Source organism: Jaculus jaculus, chromosome X (assembly GCF_020740685.1).
Source record: "Jaculus jaculus isolate mJacJac1 chromosome X, mJacJac1.mat.Y.cur, whole genome shotgun sequence".
NCBI classification, from domain to species: Eukaryota; Metazoa; Chordata; class Mammalia; order Rodentia; family Dipodidae; genus Jaculus; species Jaculus jaculus.
Window position 1 is genome coordinate 77,615,387 of NC_059125.1, and position 19,541 is coordinate 77,634,927.

The following is a 19,541-nucleotide window of genomic DNA, read 5'->3' on the forward strand; positions in this document are numbered from 1 at the left end:
TCCTTAGCATCTGTCTCAGTCGCCCTGGTGCAGATTGTCAGGCTCCCGTTGGAGGCAGCACTCTTACTCATGTCACCTGATCCTAAATGGTTTCATCTGGGCCTTGGCTGAAGTGAGAGGGGTGGCTTATCTCCTCAGGTCTTGCTACCTTTTGGAAAAGAAAACAGAACCTCCAATAGAATGAAGTCAGCATAGTTAAATGGGATAAGTATTGTTAAATTAGGGAAATTTTGGTGGATGTAACCCCTCTTTTAGCCAAAGAGAACTGGGAATTTGTCATTGGAGACCATAGTTTTGGTCTCCATGAGACACCAACCTACTTCCCACTTCTTCCATGGGTTCCTTTCTAATGAGCAGATCACTTATCCAACCAGAAAGCCATTGGTTACCTACCAAGACTGTGTTCAACCATTGCAGATGGGCTTACCTTTTGTTAGGCTGGCTGCTTTTGAGTAGCTGTGACTTTTGCTTGCTTACCACATTGTTGGCCACTTTTCCCAGCAGCTCATGTAGGCTTCCAAGCACTGAATGGGTTAACCATCTGGGGACTTGCTCCTTCCTCAATCAGTGTTCTTTGCTGGCAGCATGTGGTGTCTTCATCAATAGAGTCTTACCTTTTAGTCAAGTGCTTTGATAGAAATCTGTCTTGTTTTGGGGACCTTGTAGGTCTCTCTGATCAACAGCTCAATGTGAGTAGCAACCAGTCTCTGGTACTGGGGCTTACAGACCACAGCCAAATATTTTAAAGTTAGGCTTCATCCCATCACCTCCAGGACCCTTCTTAAGGAATGGCCCACCCCCATAGTCCTGTTGACGGTTATATCTTTTACTCTTCTAAGAAGGAAAATGGTTTCTATGGTATCAGGTTTAATTTTGTGTTTATCTCCCCACAATTTCCCACTGTACTCTCCCCAAACCCTTTTAGCCCTATTGTTGGGCCTTCAAATTGCCTGTCAGATATGCCAGCAACACAAATTGTTCCAGATTAGGAACCACAGATAAGTGAGAACATTTGTCTTTCTGTGTTTGTGTGAGCTCACTGAGTATGATCTGCTCCAAATCTGTCCATGATGTCAAGTTTTATTAATCCCAAGAAATCTCTAAAGTGGTTTGTATAGATGTAAGTATTTTAGGAAATTTTCCTATTTAACTGTTCTTGTGTTTTCCAAAAGTTCCATTTGACAATATGAGAATATTGTAAACAATAAAGAAACATTTAAAATTATCAAACTGAGGAATTGATGAAATGATTAAAAAAACTGCAAAAATTTATATTAAGTTCCAGAAAAAATAATGCAAATAATCTGTAAGCTTTGGTTGATGATGCATTTTTAAATAAAAATTTCCTAGGCATTTGAAAACATCTTACTTTAAGCTTTAGATCCATTATAATCCTAATCTACCAGAAGTATTTGTAGCTAATGTGAACTTTCTTAAACACATACTTTTAAGTAATAGCCAGATAAATGTTTAACTTTCAAGATAAGAAACAATAGAAGGACAGTGTGTTAGCACATGCCTTTAATCCCAACACAAAGCAGGCAGTAGTAAAAGGGTCCCTGTGAGTTCCAGGTCAGCCAGACATAAGTGAAACCCTATTTGAGAAATACAAAATAAAATAGAATAACAAATTAAAGTAACATTTTTTATTTATTTATTTATTTGAGAGTGACAGACAGAGAGAGAAAGAGGCAGATAGGGAGAGAGAATGGGCGCTCCAGGACCTCTAGTCACTTCAAAGGAACTCCAGACACGTGCGCACCCTTGTGCATCTGGCTCACGTTGGTCCTGGGGTATCGAGCCTCAAACCAGGGTCCTTGGGCTTCACAGGTAAGTGCTTAACCGTTAAGCCATCTCTCCAGCCCTACAGCAAAGATCTTTTAACATAGATTAGAGTTTACAAAAATAAACTATAGAAATGATCAATGAAAGTATATATTCTCAGTTTAGGAAAAAATACTTTTTTGTTAGAAATTACAAACCAAAAACATGGAAAACAGACTAATCATATTTTCTTTTAAAAATTATACTGTTTTAACAGTGTGTGTTTTAATGAGAATCCGGGTCTCAGTACCATTAACAGTGACAACTTAGTATGAGATATTTTAAGTTCCATAGTTTATTATCATATTTCCTATTTGCTATTTAAATAAGATATAGGTTTATATAATATTTCCATTTGCATTTGTTCTAGAGTTCATAAAATTACATATAATGTTAATAAAGGTGAAGGCACTTTTACTATAAGCCTATTAGTTACAACTAATATTATACCGAAGAATAAAGCACCATAAAGTGAAAAGTAAATTACTGCATTTAACTAAAAAAGTTATGGGAACAATATGAAAATTTCCATATATATTTAGCACACCAACATTATTGAGCTTTTATTATTTAATTACTTATCTATCTATGAACCCTTCTAACACCAGCCATCTTTAGAAAGAACCTTTTTGTTTGACTGTTTTCAGAACAGTCAAGACGCTACATGATTATATCTATAAAGCCTTGAAGAACAAGTAAAGTCAGAAATGACTTATAGATTTAAAATCATGTACTTCTATTCCTTCTATTAATAAGGGCTAATCCAAAAGAATAAAAAGAGAATATTCCTTTGGAAATTAAATGGAGATCTTGGGAAATTGCTCAGCTATTAAAGGCATTTGCCTGCAAAGCTTGCTGGCCCCAGCTCCATTCCCCAGTACTCATGTAAATCCAGATGCACAAAGTGGTGCATGCATCTGGAGTTTGTCTGCAGTGTCAAGAAGCACTGATGTCTTTTTTCTCACAAATAAATAAATAATAAAAATATTTTAAAAGGAAAATAAGTGGGTATTTTCCCTCTTTTAAAGAAATGTTTGTAAACCTTCTGGATAATACAATTTAAATATCTTAATTCTGAGGTGCTTCCTATGCCAAGTCACTTGAGTAACTAAAATACAACATGAGAAGTTTCAAAAAAGTATAAGCAAAAGGTTTTCAAAATATCGTCTTCAAAGGTATAACTTAGGCTTTCAAACAGTTTCCCTGATGTTAGTATTATTTTCATCTGGAATTTTTATCTTCTATGAGGTAAAATACCTCAAATGCTTCTATCAGAACAACAATTAATGAATTAACAAAATCAAGGTATTTTCCAAGCATTAGCAACATTAAAATTGGCAAATTACCTAATTGAGTAAAGGGAGTGGAGTAGGGGTACTAGGCATTTTATTTAGTCAACAACATAAAACTGAAGACTGTATCTGGTATAAAAGTTCTACCAAAATAAGAATGTAAATCTAAGGCTAAAAACTCAACAAGAATATAATTAAGCACACCTATAAAGTCTCTAATGTTGTAAAGGTTGCAACAGAGTAGAGTGAAATTGAGACATAATTTTCAATTACCCGATTAAGGGAGTTACTACTAGAAAAATCCTTTATCCTGACTATGTTAAGTAAAATCTTGGGCTTCATTATGGGCAAACATCACCTGGAAAGAATTGTAAAATGTAGCTAACACTCATACTGAGAAAATTTGACATTGGTTTTAGTGTAGGACACAGAAATCTGAACTTTTAATGAAATGATACAGATTTAGAAATCAAACAAAAGAACCCTGATCAGCGCCTGGAAGACACATTTTTCAAGCCTTCCTACAACAACCTAAGACTTGATATATTCATGAAGTTATACACCACAGAAATATAACACGAAGCTTGAATCTATGATTTACAATGAAGTCTCATATGTAGAGCAAGATAATATTTTAGCTTGTACTGCTTTTGCTTGTAATAGGTTCTATTAGGTTCTGAGGTAGAATAGCTTGTAAAGCATCTTTACATTGAACCATTTTAGTCAATCATCCTTGATACTGGTTTGTTAGAATCTTATTTCCCAGATGGATTACTTTCATGCTTCTACATGAAAAAAGAAAGAAAGAAGAAAGAAAGAAAGAAAGAAAGAAAGAAAGAAAGAAAGAAAGAAAGAAAGAAAGAAAGAAAGAAAGAGCAAGAACTTTATTACTAGAAAAATAATACCTGTCCTGTTTCTTAGCATTATTAACCTGAAGAGAAGATGGTACTGGGATTTATAAACACATTTCTTTCTTTCTTTCTTTCTTTCTTTCTTTCTTTCTTTCTTTCTTTCTTTCTTTCTTTCTTTCTTTCTTTTTTTTTTGAGTAGGGTCTTACTCTAGTGCAGGCTGATCTGGAATTCACTATTTCGTCTCAGGGTGGCCTCGAACTCATGGTGATCCTCCTATCTCTCGACCCCAAATGCTGGGATTAAAGGCATGTGCCACCACACCCGGCAACACATTTCTTTTATATTACAAATAGCCCTACAACACAATATATTATACAAAGCAAATCACATCTGTGAATAAACAGTAAACTGATATATCTCAATATTTTCCAAGCCTTTTTACTTTACTTGATGTTTGGGAACCAAGAAAGTTTGAACAGTCTTTAAAAACTGTCAGTTTTAGGCTGACCTGAAATTAACTATGTAGTCTCAGGGTAGCCTCAAACTCATGGCAATCCTCCTACGTCTAACTCCAGAGTGCTAGGATTAAAGGCATGTGCCACATGCCCTGCCTTATTGTTCTCCTTTGATGAAAACTAAAAGCATATGCCCTGCAGAATGAAGGCATGGGGAAATTTTATATTGATTTCTCATTGTAATTAATGGCAAGTGTCTAAATTTAGTAAATCACTTCAATACATTTACTTGGGGAGCTGTAGAGATGGCTCAGCATTTAAAATCACTTGCTTGTAAAGCCTTTTTGCCTGGGTTCAATAAACACATAAAGCCAGATGCTCAAAATGTCACATGTGTCTGGAGTTGATTTGCAGCAGCACTATACACTGGCATTCCCATTCCCATTCTCATTCTCTCCCTCCCTCCCTCCCTCCCTCCTTCTCTCTCTCTCTCTCTCTCTCTCTCTCTCTCTCTCTACCTACCTACCTATCTATCTTTCTATCATGTATCCATCTATCATCTATCTATAATTTATCTATCATCTATTTCTCTATCATCTATCTATCTATTGAAATAAAATATTAAAAATATACTTGGTACTATATGTAAGAGCACTCAACGGAGCTCACAATTCAATGTAGATGAGTTAGAAAGTTAATGTCTTATTATTATCTAATTTTTTTTAATTTTATTTATTTATTTATTTATTTATTTATTTGAGAGTGACAGACATAGAGAGAAAGACAGATAGAGGGAGAGAGAGAGAATGGGCGCACCAGGGCTTCCAGCCTCTGCAAACGAACTCAAGATGTGTGCGCCCCCTTAAAGTGTTGGAATTAAAAGGATGAAAATTCAGTTCAAATCCCTACTCTTTGCTAAACAATGCTTGTGTGTTAGTTCCTGTTATTTCTATTTTTACTTTCTTAATTATCTCTTTGTTATTGTGATTTACTTACTGAAAGGAAAAACAGAAGCAAGACTTGACTTATGAGTATAGTTTTATTTTAATGAAGTGACACCAGGGTGTAAGAGAAATCATCATAAATGGGGTGTTAACATGAGTATTTACTATGCCACAAGTTTAAGTTTTCATCATAAATTGTGTCTGAATGAAAGACCACTTCTACATACTTTTGGATAAATTTTGATGACGACTGTAATTGTTGATATCTGATATGGAAGTTAATGCTTTATACCAAAGTTTAGTGTGTATTAATAGCAGATGAAACACATGATAAGATGTGATAGAATTAGCCCTGAGTAAACATAACTACAAATTTTAAGACACAGTCCTATAGTTAAAGCACCTCATTATATGAAAAATGCTCTTTAAAATTCTACTCATACTTACCAACTTGGGATATCAAAACATGAATTCATTTTCTTGCATTATTTATATGGAAGAGTTGTTTTGTGAGTGCTTGCTATAATGATATAATGAAATATATTTTAAAATATAAGAATGATTCCACCATATATTACACAAGAAAACGTTGAGTATGTGTTTCACCTAACTCAACATTATTCTTTTTCTCCACTCTCTTGCCTTCCTCCAACTGAGTATTAAGAATAACTAGAAGAAAATATGGAAAGAAGCTCCCACAGACTCAATGTGACATCTGTTGTCTGTGACTTGCATTACTTGCTGTAAATTGCTGCCAAAACCCTTTAATTTTCTCACATCCTATCCAAGAGAATAAATTTTAAAAATGCTAAAGTGAACCACAAGTGACATTTTTATTTTATTTTTCTGTTTTATCAATATTATTGTTTAAAATACATATCAATATTTGCAAATATAATGGGCTTAAAGGGTTACAAACATTTGTAACTTTAATATTAACAAATATTAATATTTATGTGGTATTATACATGATAACCAAAATATTATGTAATACATATGATAACAGAATAATTTTTGAGTCATTTTTGTTTTAAATTGTTTCTCTGATAGTACCTTTGGAATGTTTCACTGTTGATGCTTCCCAACGTGATATACTATTTACTGTATTTCATGAAGCACAGTTAGGAATGCATAAAAGTATTTTTTGAAATTAATGCCCTGGTAATCATTTTAGTATAAATATATTCCACTTTCCCCCAGAGCACAAGTTCTCTTTCATTATTTATTTACTTATTTACTTATTTATTTATTTATTTTATTTACTGTTTTGTTTTTCTGAGGAAGGGTTTCAGTCTAGAACAGGCTGACCTGAAATTCGCTATGAAATCTCATGGTGGCCTTGAACTCATGGCAATCCTCCTACCTCTGCCTCCCCAGTGCTGGGATTAAAGGCATACACCACCATGCCTGACTTTTATTTTTATTTATGAGAGAGAAAGAGACAGATAGAGAGAGGAGGGGTGGGAAAGAGAGAGAAAAAGAAAGAGAGAATGGGTACACCAGGGCCTCCACTGCATGAACTCCAGACACATGTGCCACCTTCTGCATCTGGCTTACATGGGTACTGGGGAATATAACCTAAGTCCATAACTCAACCCACTAAGCCATCCCTCTAGCCCAAGAACCAGTTCTTTTGATGTAATCTCCTTACCTGGAAAGAGAGTGTATCTCTTGCTAAAACAGTACATTCTTTGTAATCTTGCAATTTTGTGTTAGATATACCTAATATACAGACCTACATTTTTGTTGGTGTAAGATATATTAAACAAATTATTTTTATTATCCTTTGTAGAATTTTCTCTGATATAAGTATTTCATGCTTGGAATTTTTCACATTGAAAATTTGCATTGTGATACTGATTTCACTAGAATAATGGTGGATGGATATAAAAGTTTTCATAACTAACATTATGTATCTAGTGAAACTTTTCATTAATAAAGTTGTTATTTTGTCATCTAATATCTCCATTTCCATCAATCAACAGCTACTTCTTTACTATTTACTATATGGAGCCAAACAGTAATAACTTCACATTGAGACTTCCTTGGGGTTCTGAAATAGTGTTATATGTCATCATACACAGCAGAAGAACATACCTATTATCCAGTCCAGTCTTTATAAAATTCTCTTACATTTGATTATCAAAAACGCTGTTTTGGTAACAAGGGACCATTAGATAGAAACTACATAGATAAAATTAAAGTGGAAGATCAAGTGAACATTTCTCCATATTTTCATAAATTTATTTAAAACCAGTAACTGAGTAGTTTTATTGCATATGGCAATGTTTTGAAGTTAAAATGCATTATAACATGGTTGACTCTTGTTAATTTTCACAAAGTTATTGCAACTGGCAATTGGTTTCATTCAACTGCCTCCTAAATTTTTTTCTAAGAAATAAACATAGCAAATTGAGGTTTTTACATAGACCTAAAGAGTAATAAGATGGAAAGAACAAAAAGGAAGTAAACCTCACCTAAAATAACACTTAAAATGCTATTCCATTATAATATAATTTTTAATTTACAAAGTGAACTATTATGGAAAAAGCATCAGTGGAGGTTCATTAAGATCCATTTCTTGAATCATAGACTACGAGTATCAAGCCAACATCAATGAAAAGTCATTATTTTTTTTTACTTCTTTATTAGAGAGAGAGAGAGAGAGAGAGAGAGAGAGAGAGAATGGGTACACTATGGCCTCTAGCCACTGCAAACAAACTCCAGACCCATGTGCCACCTTGTGCATCTGGCATATGTTAGTACTAGGGAATAAAATCTGGGTCCTTAGGCTTCTCAGCCAAGTGCATTAACTGCTACACCATCTCTCCAGCCCTGAAAAATCATTCCTGAGCTTGTTTATAAATATATTCTCTTTCTCCTATGCAAAGAAAAAGTCAGTTCTATTCACATTCTTTTGCGTCCTTTATGCTTCTTCCAAATGTAGAGATTAAGGTGTAGTTGTGGATATCAGATAAAGTGTGGTTTTATACTTTATGATGCATATTCTCTGATGACATCATCATTTTCTTAGAAAGTCTATGACAGTTTGTCCTCAATCAGTTCAAAATACAAACTGTCATTTCCTTTATAAAACTAATAAGAATAATAAAGCACCATTACAAGATTCCTAATATGCTAAAGAAAAGAATTATATGAACACTCGGATTTATTTTCAAATCCTGAAAACCAACCTAAAATATATATTCTTTTGAACATAAAAGCTACTTAATGATCTATAATCCCCCATCTCCAAAATAACTTTGGCTGTGAAACATTCTCCTGCCTACTCCATAAAAAAAGCATGATGTAGTGCCTTTTGGAGACAAAATATCTAAATTCAAGTGCTAGTTCTGATGTTCAATGTTAGTATGAACCTTCACCTATTTAACTTCTGTAAGCCTCAGTTTATGTCCTTTGTAAAATAAGGGTAGGTATGTATATTTCTTATATCTGTGTGGAATGTTAACTGAGTTAATAAATAGCTTTGGGGACATTGCCTCACACATAAATGTTGACTTTATCATTTTAAATTTTTGAATAATTTTAGAATAGCTTATTTATCTTTTGTGATAACATAGGGAATTTTTCATACTAATCTACAGTGCTTAGAGGTGAGCAAATCTGCCTACTAAATATTTAGTCATTTACCCTGTTTTATAGAATAATAAGCCATTGTTTTTTCATTCTTTCTGGTGAGCTAGGAGAAATTTCTACATAGTTGTACAATGTAGTTAATTATACACACTCTCCCTTCATTTGTTAAGATGAATTTCTGGAATGACAATGATTAGAAGCTAATATTTTGTAGGAACACAACCAGTAAATCAATGTAAGAAGTTCCATAGTCAGTTTGCTCTATTACTGCATGATTTGGAATGTAAGAAAAAAATCTATCAAATGTAGAAAATAGTATAAGTAAAAGTGTTTATTCTTAACCAGATATGCCATAATAATGTTTTGAACATAAATGCAGTGAATGTTTTAGATCAGACATAAATAAACATGTTTTATAAGGGGACCGAGAATACATATGAATGCTTTGGTGGCCTTCTGCTCTTCACCTTGAAGGCAACAATATGCAAGTTGTATTTAAATGACTGGAGCACTGTTCCAGTAAATTCACATTGATGGATGTTGAATTTTAAATTTTATAATCTTGAATTTTCTTCAGTCTGTTTAAAAAATGCTGTTAAAATCATACATTCTTGTTTTATGGAGCCTGAGAAATTGCAGGGTAGCTTTATTTGACTCACAGGCTGAAATTTGGCATCCTTTGTTCTAGAATCATGCTCTGAGACATAAAATGATACTTTCTAGAAGAGAAATCCATGAAGATGCTTTCAGATTGACAGGATTCTTTCAGGTCCTTACGCCTTGGCCCTTTCTCACTGGATGGCTCTTATTTCCTGGTTAGAAGTGTTCAGGTTTCATGCTGGGCTGAGATTCATTTTGACATGGTAGGATGTGTTCATTGCTGTTAAAGAAGCTAAATGAAACCTGATTACAAGATTTTTACTCTGAAACAAAGCCAGAAATAGGAGTGAAGAAAGCGCCTTCTTCATGTGTGATTCTTAAGTTTAATAGACATTTGTAGCGTGCATAATAAATGCATGATATGTCAAAACAGGGAAAAGGGATAGATGTCCTTTGGACAAATTAGGTGCTTTTCTAAATGACTGGCACTCTCTATGTTTATATGCTTATAGTGGGGAAATATTTACATTAAAGTAAGGTAGCACTACTTAAAGGGAGTCTTCCAAACTTGAGTCCTGTTGCAATATTGCTTTAGTCTTTGTTCAGGTAAGTCAAGTATAGTACTAGAAAAAGACCTCATGCTTCAAATATTTTGCCTTATCCCACTTGCTTTCATACATTTATTTTTGGAGATTACTTCCTCATTTTCAAGGCTGTCATTGTCCTTTGTTTAGCTGTAAATAGTCATGTCCTTTCTGCTACAGCTTTCAATAGGAATGCATTGGTTTGCAGACCTCCAGTATAATTTTCCATATGTTACTGGCTTATTATTTTTACTGTGGTAAAAAGTGCTGAAGAAATTAAAATGTAATTAGAGGTTTTTTTTTTATTTTTTTGGTTTTTCGAGGTAGGCTCTCACTCTGGCTAAGGCTGACCTGGAATTCACTATGTAGTCTCAGGGTGGCCTCTAACTCTCTGAGATCCTCCTACCTCTGCCTCCCAAGTGCTGGGATTAAAGGCGTGCACCACCACGCCCAGCGTAATTAGAATTTTTTAAGACTACTGGTTACAATGCATAGGCACTAGTCAAGTGTCTCCTTTCATTTTTAATTTATTTATTTGCAAGCAGAGAGAGATAGAGAGAAGAGAGACAGAGAGAATGGCTGTGCCAAGGCCTCCAGTCACTGCAATGCAATTCCAGATGTGTGCACCATATTGTGCATCCAGCTTTACGTAGGTAGTGGGAAATCAAACCTGGGTCCTTGGACTCTTCAGGCATGCAAGCACCTTAACTGATGAGCCATCTCTCTAGCATTAAGATTTTTTTTTTTTGTAACTGTAACCTCTTAAGAAATTACAAGTGTGATTTTTTTTTTTATTAATTGTGAAACATTGTTGTATTGAGGTCTCTAGAATTTGTTACCATTGACTACCTGAATCTTTCTTTTTATTATACTTATGAATTTTCAAGGAAAGAGAGGAGGGTGGAATGAGAATGGGTGTGCCAGTGCCTCTAGACACTGCAAACAAACTCCAGGCAAATAGGCTGTTTTGTGCATCTGGCTTTGTGTGGTTACTGGGGAATCAATCCCCAATTGTTAGTTTTTTGAGGAAAGTGCCTTAACTACTGAGCCATTTCTCTAGCCCCCTAACAGAACCTTTCTATGTATTGAAAGATTCCACATTGTCTAAACCCATCAGACCATAGCATCTACAATTCTACTACAACTTTCTATCAGATTGACTGGTGAGAATCTAATCTTTGTATTAAATCCTGTTGTATCACACCTGGTTGGGAGCTATGCCTTTCTGGGACACAGGAACCAAGGCTGCCAATGAAAAGGAATGGCGTAGTTGCCCCGGTGAAAACACTGTAGTAGAATTACTCAGAATCATCCCAGCTTCATGGATTTGTCTGTTGCTCTTGGAAACAAGGCAGTCTTTCAACCAAAAAGGTATAAAGGTTGTAATCCTAGCTTTCTGTGGCCATTTATTTTTTACATAAATTCTGGGTAAAACACAAAGAAACTTGAGTTCTCTCTTAGATTGACAACTTTTTACAAGTATCCTAAAACTCTTGGTGAAGGACGTTATGCAAGAGTAGAGATTTATAAAGAGTAAAATGAAGTGAGGCACTTGAGAGATACCTATGGTCCTAATCATTCCTGTCTACAGGAACTAGTGTTATGAGTAGGGCACATGTTGGCTTCTGTGGTACTATCCCCTGGTGGTACTTGGAGTAAACCCATGAGAGAATTGGTATGGGGGTTCAGGGATGAAATGGAAGAACTAAACACTGACTATGGAATAAAGAAAAGGACAATGGGAAGTGGTAAAAAGACTGCAAAGTGAATAAAGACTATGTATAGTTGCAGGAAATTAGAAAATATGGGCTGGAGAGATGGCTTAGTGGTTAAGCGCTTGCCTGTGAAGCCTAAGGACCCCAGTTCGAGGCTCGGTTCCCCAGGCCCCACGTTAGCCAGATGCACAAGGGTGTGCATGCGTCTGGAGTTCGTTTGCAGAGGCTGGAAGCCCTGGTGCGCCCATTCTCTCTCTCTCTCCCTCTATCTCTCTCTCTGTGTCTGTCACTCTCAAATAAATAAATAAAAGATTAAAAAAAGAAAATGTATGATAAAATATAAGAAATTGAATATAAGCCCTGGGAGAAGACAGAAAATTATGCCCTTTGACCTGAGTTTTCTTTTCTCCCCTACCTTGCTTATGCTATCCTGAAGCTGCTCCCTAGTTGCTGACTGAGTTATCTGCAGAGTAGAACAACCTACTCAAGAATTAGGTTGGTAAGAATAGAGGTTATGAATAAGAGTTAGAGGAAGCGGATGTTGGGCTTGAGTAGCTGCCACTGATACTGTTTTCTACAGCACCTCCCCAAATCGTTTATGTCTCAGATTCCACTTAACTAAAATATTGTAGGTCAGGTAAATCAATGAAATTCTCATAGAACAAGTATCCTGATAAAGTATCATCAGTGAAAGTGAATACTTCAAGAGGATGTTATCTGGTGATGAGATCTTCTCAAGATAAGACATGCATAGGTAAAAATAAGAGGAAGGGTTTGAAAAGCTACATGACTATATCAGAGCTAAAGGTGCATGAAATGAGTGAAGATTCTTTGGTTGACTCAGAGGTCCAACCCCCACTATACGGGAGATGCTACTTAAGAGGATTAGTGAGGGGAAACCTGGACCTTGGGAGAGATTTGGAGCCACAAATTGCACTGGCCAGTTAGTTAACTAGCAACATGATCCACACTTATTGCCTGAGAGTTTGCCTTTCTATACTTACTTCTACCTCAGAACACACTCCACAAGCCAAACTTAAGAATGCTGCAGTTTTCAGATGTGAAGAGCCCAACAAGGAAAACAAAACAGAAAAAAAAGAATGTTCCCTTACTATCTCCTCTTCTAAATCTTATGTTTCCCAAGGATCCTTTGACCCAGAAACCTAACCTCCCTCTTCAGTTCCTGGGTTTACCACCTTCACCATCGTGGAGAGAGGGGGTAGGAGGATAGAGAACCCAGATAGTTCAAAAGTAGAAGAGGGAAGAGACAGGAGACAAAAGTGTTTCTGGGGCTGGAGAGATGGCTTAGCAGTTAAGCACTTGCCTGTGAAGCCTAAGACCCCAGTGCTAGGCTCCATTCCCCAGGACCCATGTTAGCCAGATGCACAAGGGGGCACACACATCTGGAGTTCATTTGCAGTGGCTGGAGGCCCTGGCGTGCCCATTCTCTCTCTCTATCTGCCTCTTTCTCTCTCTTTGTCACTCTCAAATAAGTAAAATAAACCAAAAAAATATTTTTAATAAAAGTGTTTCTGAAAACCTGGGGAAGAACAGAGGAGAATGAGTTAAAATAAGTAATTATAGCTTAAGCACCTGTTGCAGTCAGATCCACATTGCTGGTAGAAATCACTCAACCAAGAGCAGCTCGTGGGTAAAAAAGAGGTTTATTTTCGCTTACAGGCTCCAGGGGAAGCTCCACGATGGCAGGGGAAACAATGGCATAAGCAGAGGGTGGACATCACCCTCTGGCCAACATAAGGTGGACAATAGCAACAGAAGAGTGTGCCAAACACTGGCATGGGGAAACTGGCTATAACACCCATAAACCCACCTCCAACAATACACCACCTCTAGGAGGCATTAATTCCCAAATATCCATCAGCTGGGAACCTAGCATTCCGACCACCTAAGTTTATGGGGGACACCTGAATCAAACCACCACATTCCACCCTGGGCATTGTGAAGCAGGTTTACTGGCTGCCTGCGTGGAGACCCCATGGGGCCATAAGGGTGAACTGTGGGTTGCAGTGCAGAGTCAGTGGAGATGGAAGAACCACAAGATGGCTGCCAAGGAGAGCTGCTGACCCCAATGAAGTTTTCCAAGACTGTAGGTATTATGACAACCAGATTCTCTAACAAAGTTGCAGTCCCTAAGGATGTGTGTTGCCCCACACTCTTAATCCTGTCAACTGGGAGGCTAAGATTTCTGGTCTGCAGAGGGTTCCAAGCCAGCTTGTAACCAAGTGAGACCCTTCCCTAATGAATGACAGAAGAGGAAACAAAGGAACTACAAATCAGGAAGCAACAAATGACAAACCCAAAACATGGCTTATTTAAGAATGACAAATCCAACCATCCATTAGTTTTAACATATAATTTACCCTGACATGGAAGGTGCAAGTAGCATTTCTGATTCAAGACTATATATGAAGCTTATTTGGTGGGTACTGACCTGGTGTAATCCCAATTACCTTTTGGGATGATTTTGGTCTCAATGATGCTGCATGCCCACTTGGGTCCCTCTTTGCTGTGCTATGGGCTCAGGTAGGCTGCCTGGGTTGCTGGGTCACTGCTCTGATTGCCTGTGCTGGGTGCTGTGTAGGTTAGCTCCCTTCCCCAGGTCTCTTGTGCTTTTTGGCACTTGTGCTGGTGGTGGTGGGGGTAAGGCTGTGGATGGTGGCTGAATTTCTCCCACGGGTCCTCATGATACTTTTCCTCACTACCTGCTCTGTTGGTCCCCACTGTCCTACCTTCACACTTTTTGGGTTTATGAGAAGTCCAGTGTGAGTGGAGAATCTCCTCACATGGTTCTTCCTGAGGCTCAGGCCAAGCCTTGTGGCTGTGGCCACATGGACCTGGTGCTGTTACTGCTGGTGTTGCTTCTGCCAGCTTCTGTGGTCTCTAGATGATCTGAATCTCACCCTACATCTCTGCTGCAGTAGATAATTTCTTATACACCTCACTTTCTAGTAGATGAGTGAAGAGTGTATTTTGCGTTTTTTTTTTTTGTTTGTTTGTTTGTTTGTTTTTAAATCTTTCCCCTAGGCTGCTTTGGCATGGTTCCTATGCTTCCATCTTAACTGGAAGTCCCCCAGGTCTCACTTTTTGACCATCAATATATACTTTAAAGCGCTTGTCTTTACACAATCAACAAAATCAAGACTCATCTTGCCATTGTTGATCAAATATTGTGTATATATGTTGATCATATATTCAATTTTATTCCTAGCATCGGTCATTGTTGAAATTATCTAACATACATATTTGTTTACTGGTGTCTCTCCCTCTCTCTCTCTCTCTCTCTCTCTCTTTCTCTCTTCACTCTTAAGTGTAACACACAAGAAGTAAATTCTGCCTATCTTGTTTACATCATTTTCCCCTTATTTGGCACACAGAACATGATCAGTAAATATTTTTCAACTGAATCTTATCTGAGAATTCAAATCTGAATTTGTGTTTGAAACATTCATTACAAGTGTAACTGAAGTGAATAATTTTTACAAGACACAATAAGAGTGGTTTGTAAAAATCACCTAGGTTTTGTTTTTATTTTAAAGAGTCCCTAAGCCTAATGTTGCTTTATTGAAGCACTATATTTGGGGTGTGGCTCAAGGACTTAGGGTTTTTTGAAAAAATTACAAGAAGTTGCTGATACAGTAGCTCCAATGAATAGACTTGTTCGGTGTTTGAAAGCCAATCATCTAAGACATATGCTAATTTACACTCTCAGGATTATTTCCAAATATGCTAAAGTAAAGTTGCTTCATCAAAATACATCAATCCTAGAATGTGGTAATGTAGAAAAATGATTTTACAGAATTTATAATTAATTTGTTGCCTCAATATTTCATTGAAAGTCATTAAAAGAAACATTTCTAAAGTATACATTTGTGCATTTGTGTCTTAAGAATTGTCCTTTGATTAAAACAATAGTGATTATTTCAATGAGCCAAGAAATAGATACATATGTACACTTTTTACAGAATTAAGTGTCTCTCACAATGAGCTTGTATGCTTCTATTTTTTATATGTTATGGCAACATGTATTCTTTTGCTTGGGCTTATGGAAATTATACAAAAAATTTAAGTGCTCAAGGATAGAAATTAATTTGCTCTGCATGCTAGGTGATGCATTCTACTGCATAAAACTTGTTTCTAGGGATTTGTTTTAGAAATTTAACCCTTATTATAGCAGTTCTTAAAGTATATTTTAATATGTTAAGCCATGAAACCTCCTGGTGATCAAAGAGCATTATAAATAAAGATTTCTAAGTAGATGTCAGAAACATAATGTTCATCTATCTGTATATGTCCATTTGTATGAAAACTAGTGCATCCAAAAGCAGCAATCCTGGATTATATAAACATAAAGGTTAAAACGGACTGGGTAAGAGAGTTAATAGAAGTGAGTGAGCAAACTTCTCTTAGAGCTTCACATATATTAATTATTTTATGAATTTAGGGATTACACAGATACACTAATGGTACATTTTCTTTTACTCCCAGAGGAACAGAAAAGAAGGCAAACTGAATATTTATTTCAGTATATGCTTTTACTCTCCAATAGCTCTTTAAGTAAATACTATCTAGAATAAGGGATGTAAAAGCCTTTGAAGAACATGTAATTGAAGAAGAGTTTCTTGAAGAACCCTATGCTTACTATGAACCATATATTTCCACGTTAACAATGTTTTCTTTTTATTAAAGTACCCCATGCTTATCAAGGACAACACATTTTTCACATTAACAATGTTATTCTATGATATAGAAGTAGAAATAAAACTTCAAGTTGTTGCTCATATGTGATTTCTTGCTGTGGGTGGCAGCCAAAGTTTACTCTCCAGCCAGTGCATCAGCTTGTCCTTGAAGCTAACAGTAGATACTCTGTTCTACATGAGTTTTCTCTGACATGTTTGATTGTTAAGCTAATGAATGTCTCAGAGTCACTGTTGTAAAAATAGTCAATACATATCACAAAGGCACAAGAAAAATGAATCAATAAACCACTCAGGGATAAAAATACTTCCAGGAAAATTATGTAAAATTGATCCCTGGGAGAATATAAATAGCATACATGTATGTTTCACAAGCTATATCTGGAGACTGCTAAAAAAGCAATGAATGTATGTATGTATGAATGAATGAATGAATATGGTATATTACAGAAAGGAAACTTTTAAAACATTTAACCACTTTTAAACTTAGCAACACCATCTTATTATTTTTGTGTATCCATTTCATGCTGGGATTTCTTCTAAATCAAGTAAAAGTGAACCATTTCATTTTTTTTCCTCAATACTGAGACAACATATTGTGTTATACTGCTAAATAACTCACTCATTAGCCGACTGTTAAAATCTCTGAAACAGCTTTGATCTTTCTATTTGGTAAATAAATTTCATTTGTTTTATACTATTGACATCCTTTTTATTTTGACAAAATTATAGGAACATATCAATTGGTGTGCTTACATTTTCAAAAGGAACATATACAAGCACTTTAAAAAAAATTGTCACATGGCATAAATGTGGTTTAAAACAGGATTTTTTTTTTTTTTTTTTTTTTTTTTTGCTCTTTCGAGGTAGGGTCTCACTCTGGTCCAGGCTGACCTGGAATTAACTCTGTAGTCTCAGGGTGGCCTTGAACTCACGGCGATCCTCCTACCTCTGCCTCCCAAGTGCTGGGATTAAAGGCGTGCGCCACCTAAAACAGGATTTTTTAACCTAACCATTTAATGAGACTGATAAGGCAGTTATCATTAGTATAAAAGTAAAATTTATAAAACTATAAAGTGCATAAACTAGTACATTATAAAAGTATACAACTCTAGGGTATTTGTGGTGGGGTTGGGAAGATTGTTCAGTGGTTAAAGCAGCTTTCTCAAAAAGCCTGTAGGCCTGGGTTCAATTTCCAAGCCACCCACCTAAGCTGGACACCAAATGTGATGCATGCATCTATCATGCTATGCCAAGAGGTCCTGGAGATCCAATACACTCACATGTAATAAGTAAACTTTTTTTTTTAACTATAGGATTTATAACTGATTATAAATTTATTTATATACTATACTTTAACTTTTGAAGCTCACAGAATCATAATATATGGAAAATATTACAGACTTATAAGAAGAGTCTTAGATCTTTAGATTATAAAATATGTACCATGAGAGTTCATCTAGATCAAAATATTGATAAGATTTGACTTAAACTTTAAATAATTTATACTTTCTAGTGAATTTATTAAATTATGAACTTGGTACTTTACTCTTGGGCATTGTTACTTAAGCACAAAATGATAATATCAATTTTCCCTAGCAGCAGTTTGTCATAACCCCTTTGTAGACTGTTTTATTAAATTCTACCTTTTTCAAATTCTAAATATTAAATCTTTCAACCTCTTGACTTATTTCACCACTCCATGTACTTAATCATCTTCTATAGACTACCAATAATATGATGCATAAACATATAAATCCAGTTAAGCCTTTTTATAAAGCTTCTATTTTCCTTGAGAAAACATAGAAACTAAGTTCCATTTCTTAAAAAACCATGATTATCTGGGAATGTTTGTGCATATCTTTAATCCAAGCAGAGGTAGGAGGACCTCCATGAGTTTGTGGGCAGCCCTGTAGTACAGAGGCAATATCAGGTTAGCCTGAGCTAGAATGAGACACTACCTTGAAAAAATCAAACACAGAAATCCAGACTTACCTGGCCTAGTGAGGAAGAAACAGGAACAAGGTAGCTTTTTATAGGTAGTCAGACAGAAATAAGTCCCAAGAACAGGAGAACTCTCATCCCACCATGCTTTATCAAAACTAAAATTCAGCTTCTGATCAGAGTAAGAGATTTCACTAACTCTCTATTCTCTGATCTCCCTTTTCTGTTGGGCAAAGAGAAAAATTCCCTTCTGACCTAAGTCTTTCTAGCCTTCCTCTAATTAACAATTACCCTTAAATAAATTTCATAATTTCTTACCAAATAAACAAAAACATTCATCATATTGTTACATACTCTCTCTGAGTTTTGTGGACCTATTATGTTCTACCAGGGCCTTATGGCTTCCATTCTCTAGAATTTTGAGACTCAAGAGGAGGTTGCCATAGCTTACTATACTCATAGAACACAGTGTACTTTGTCATTATACATATCATACTTGTAATTTTTGAATTTATATCATTAGACTTCCATGACTGAATATAGACTAGAGTAATGTCTTTCATACTCAATAATGTGTTCATGAAATCTGACTCATAGCAGATAGATTAATGATAGATAGATAGATAGATAGATAGATAGATAGATAGATAGATGACAGACCAACTGTTCCATACTAAATAACAGTCATTATTCTAAATTATTGACATATTATTTGAATAGTATATAAACAAACATCTTTTTAAAACCATATTACTCTTTCCTCTCAAGTCTATTAATTTAACTTATGCAACTGCTATATTCATTTTTTTACTTTTCTTGCTTGGAAATTATGAAATTCTTCAGAAAGGAGAATTTCTCAACCTACTCACCTCTATAATGCACCTTAAACATGATAGATGAGCTCAACAAAGTTTTTAATCATTTCATTTACCAACTTATCAGTTGATTTGAGGTGGTTTTGTATTTTGTCTTTTGCTAATCATTTGAGATATATATATATGCATTTGTGTGTGTGTGTG

General features: G+C 35.6%; 1 protein-coding gene across 1 annotated transcript in view; it reads left to right on the forward strand.

The window, feature by feature from the left end:
* Positions 1 to 19,541, forward strand: part of Klhl4 (kelch like family member 4) — an 80,913-nt gene that overhangs the window by 8,564 nt on the left and 52,808 nt on the right. The gene's annotated exons all lie outside the window — the stretch shown is intronic.